This window comes from Marmota marmota, unplaced genomic scaffold, assembly GCF_001458135.2.
Source record: "Marmota marmota marmota unplaced genomic scaffold, marMar, whole genome shotgun sequence".
Lineage (NCBI taxonomy): Eukaryota > Metazoa > Chordata > Mammalia > Rodentia > Sciuridae > Marmota > Marmota marmota.
This window is the reverse complement of record NW_026000221.1, coordinates 21,004,065-21,008,552: the sequence shown is the minus strand read 5'-3', so window position 1 is coordinate 21,008,552 and position 4,488 is coordinate 21,004,065.

Sequence of the window (4,488 nt, the reverse complement as noted above, 5' to 3'; positions counted from 1 at the left end):
GGTTGTTTTTTTTTTTTTTTTGGTGTGTGTGTGTGTGTGTGTGTGTGTTTGCTTGCTCCCTGCTGCCCCCTTATGGCCACAGAATGGGGGAATAATCTAAAAAAGAGGGAAGGCAAGGAGGATCCCCTAAATCAGCATGGAGGGCAAGGCTAAGGCCTGGACCCCCTGCAAGCCAGAGCCAGGATCTCAGCATTGCAAACTTTTCTCAAAAGAATCAAGATTCTCAAACCCCCAAGGTGAACTCAGAGAGCTGCTGGAGGCTGTGGGAGAGGGGACCCTTGAAAGTGAGTGAGCAAGGCGTTGCTTCAAGGTCACTGGGCAGGGAAGAGGTGGAGCCAGGACAGGCAGCAAAGTGCAGGGTTCCAATCCCAAGTGCTCAGTAGCAGTCTAGGGCATAAGGTGGGTGGGCAAAGGAAGCCAGACTTAAAGTTAGGTAGTCAGTGTAGTTAGATAAATCGGGTCTAACGCCGAGCGAAATCTAAAATGGAGACCATGCGGAGAATGACTCAGGGAAAACACAGGACAGTTAACTCATGGAATGTTAATGAAGTCCCCGAAAAGGCCCTAGGCCAAAGTCCACCTCAAAGAAATGTTAATGAACAGCCCCCAGCAAAAAGGTGCTGACTCAGAAGTCCTTCCTGACCAGATTACTTCTTTGGCCCACCTGTGTCCCACCCCTCGGGCCTTCCCACCTACATTCCATCACTGAAAGAACTATAAAAAGGGGAGACAACATCCCTTCCACGGATTCCACCTCTGGGGTCCCCTTCTTCCTCCGGGAGAAGTCTTTTCTGCTGTCCTTTAATAAACTTCTAATTTGTACTCTGACCTTGCCTCGGCGTGCCTCTTTGGTGTTATTCTTCAACATTGGGGAAGCAAGAACTCGTCACCGGTCAACAGCGGTAACAGAAAGACGCTACCTTGTTCCTCTGAGGCATTTTGAGGAACTGGGACTTGGTGACTCCCGTGGTTGGTGAGCAGAAGGGAGGGACAGGCAGGGACTGAGGAACAGTGGGGAAGGCACCGTCCCTCTCCTTCTGAAATCCAGCTCCCCTTCAGAGCTCAGTGCAGATGCCACCTTCTCCAGGAAGCCCTCCCTGGTCTCCTTGGTTGCCTCTGCCCCTCCCACTCTTCCAGCCCCCTTGTTTGATCTGTCTGATCTTGGCCACATGCTGCTCATCACCTTAGCAGCTTGCGAATTGGGTTCACCCAATAAGCTCATTGCAGCAGGTATTTGGGTCAGTACGTGACTTGTTTGTAAGTCGGAGGGGTACTCTGTGCACAGTGGACGTTTGATTTATACATTTTCATCAACAGCACCTGGGTGAATTCCGCGAAGGGCACTAGTGGGGAAAGAGAAATTTCTCCCAGAGCCCTAACTACTTGGTTTGAACGGTCCCACTCAGTAAGCGGTGGAAACTAAAATGCGTTGTTCCCTAGGCTCCCCACAGAGGGCGCTCCAGCCCCACAATAAAGTTGGGAGGTTGCGTCTGTGTGAGGTCCAGGCTCCTGCCTCAGGGCTGTCCCCAGGGGGACTTCTGATTGCAGCAGCACAAGGCCTGGGTGCCAGAGGTCAGTAGTTGGCCGGCTTTTCTCCCCAGGGAGCAGAAGAAAGGAAACCACCAAATGCACCCCGCCTGGGGTTAGCTGGATGGAGAGGAAGAGGGGGATAAGGTTCCTGGGTCTTATTGGGCCACTGACTTCAGAAGAGCCTAGAGCAGAGCCCAGAGCCCTGGGCAGGGGTGTGTTTTCTTAGAATCATTTGCCTAGTTGGCATTAGTTCATCCAAGGTCACATGAATGGCTAAGGTGGTTTATACTGACAGCTTTCATGGGTGTCCAAAATTATAGCCGGGTGCAGTTCCAGCTACTGCGGGGGCTGAAGCACGATGATCACTTGAGCCCAGAGGTTCAAGGCTAGTCTGGCCAACATAGCAAGGGTATGCCTCAAAGAAAAAAAAAAAAAAATCATAAACCCTCCAACTAATCCTGACTCCAGACCCCCAACATCTCCTTTATCAAAATTTCTTATCTCTAAGTCCCCCAGGCTCGGGATAGCCCATGGCCCAGGGCCCTCTGGAACCACTCAAGCCCCCAGTCCTAAGCTCCTTCCCGCCCTGCCTTGCCTTTCCCCTGGAGACACCACACAGACAGCGACCCAGGCCTTCCTCTGACTCCTGTGGCCTCCTGGCCAGACTCAGTGTGTCCCCGTGTGGCCCTGCGTGGTGACGCATGCCCTCTTCTCTTGGAAAATGTACGTAATCAATTCTTCTTCCCATGTTGGCCTTGTATTGACACCCAATTCCCTCATAGATCAACGTCCCACAGACTCATTTTAACACAAGGGGTCAGGGCCCTGTTTCCAGTCCTTACCCTGCTCTGACTGGCTCAGGCACCTTCCCACATTGGCCTCCCTGCCTGGGACAATGAACTTGGACCTTCATGGCCTGTTTAAGGTTGTGCCATCAAAGGGAATCAGTGCCCAGTCGGCTGGTCTTCTGCCTCTCACGTTACACTTAGGGGACCACCGCCTTGGGAACCCTGCAGTCCCCCTGCCACACCCTCCTCCAAAGCCACAGTGGTGGTACCAGGATGGAACACTCAGCCAAACAAAGGGGCCTGGGCCCGGAGAAGCCGCGAGGTGGTCACATCTGTGTAGTGGGCATGGGGTTTACTCTTGGAGAGATGAAAACGTGGGGAAGTATTGTTTGCACAACATTGTGAACGTGCTGAATGCCACTGAATTGTTCTTTTTAAATGGTTAGTTTTATGTGAATTTCAACTTTAAAAAAGGACACATTCAATAGAAGCTCTTACAGGTAGAGGTGTAAAAGAGGCTTGGATGCGACACCCGTTGGCTTCTGCATTCAGAGCTCTTCTGGGGGAGCAGACAACGGAAGGCCGGGGATGGCGGAGTCCCAGCTACACACTTGTGTCTAAAGAGAGATCTGGATCCATACAGCAAATCCAGTGTCGTTTGTATCTGCATTTCTCTGGCATTGAAACTTTTCATCATTTAAAAGAAAAAATAAGTTTAAGGAACCCTAGAGGGAAAAAAGAGGAGGGGGTAGGCAGGAGGGGAAGGAAGAAGAGAAGAGGGGCTTCTGGGGTCTCTGGAGCCCAGCAGAAGCCCAGTGAGGTTTCAGGCCATCACAGTCCTGCAGAGGTCAAGGCTGGTGCCAGGTGGTGGGTGGCCAGGGCATTGGGCACTGTGAGCACGGAAGGCTGTACCTGAGGTCACTAAGGGCTGAGAGGGGCTTCTGCCCCTGGAGGCGGCAGGACTCCGGGAGAGCTGTGCCCCATCCCACTGCAGCCCGTCTTCCTCAGCCACTGTGACCAAACAGCCAAGGATGCAAACAAAGTCTTTGGGGACAAAGAGGTTAAGACAACAGGTACAAACCAGAAAATTATAGACTCATAAAAAATTTTTGTTCCACTCATTTATTGATAGTGTCCCACCCTCTGAGTGAGGAGGGGATTTGAGAATTAATGAAGACTCTTGGGACACACACAGACCTCGGTCACACAGGTCTCAGCCACTATAAATTACATGGAATAAAACTTTTTTTTTTTTTTAAGAGAGAGAGAATTTTTTAATATTTTTATATTTATTTTTTGGCAGACACAACATCTTTGTTTGAATGTGGTGCTGAGGATCGAACCCGGGCCACACGCATGCCAGGCGAGCACGCTATCGCTTGAACCACATCCCCAGCCCAGGAATAAAACTGTTATGTTCAGCAGGGGACAAACACCCTGTGCCACTTTTTCCTGCAAGCTATACAGCAACTCCTATTTCTGAAAAATTTTCTCAGATGGTCTTTAAATAATTACTCTGATACATTATTATTATTATTTTTTGTCTTCAGTGTCTAGTCATTTTCTCAACTGATCATTTTCCCTCTTTATTTATGTTTCATTTTGGCTAATTTTCTTTTTTTTTTTTTTTCTATTTCTTCAGTTCTTATTTTTCATGATTTCCAAATCTTTTTTATATTTATTTTTTTAATTGACACATAAAAATCCTGTGTACTGAATGGGGTATCATGGGGTGCGCTCCTACGTGTAATTTAGGTGTATTTTCTCTTCCTGTCTTCCTGTCTCTTCTCAGCACTGCCCGTTCTTCCCTGGCGATGTTCCCAACATTGGCCTCATGTATGGGACTCATGTTTTTTCACTTCTTGACTCAGATCTGCTGGTTCATCCTCATCACACATCCTTCGGTCTTGCCATTTCCTTGAGCTCTTGTGTCTCTCCACCATGTTTTATGTCTTTGTGTAATGTCTACAAAACTTGGTCTTGCTGGGTGTGGTGGTGCACGCCTGAAATCCCAGAAGCCCGGGAGGCTGAGGCAGGAGGATCTCGAGTTCAGAGCCAGCCTCAGCAATTTAGGGAGGCCTGCGCAACTCTGTGAGATCCTGTCTCTAAATAAAATATAAAATGGGTTGGGGATGGGCTGGGGTTGTGGCTCAGTGGTAGAGTGCTTGCC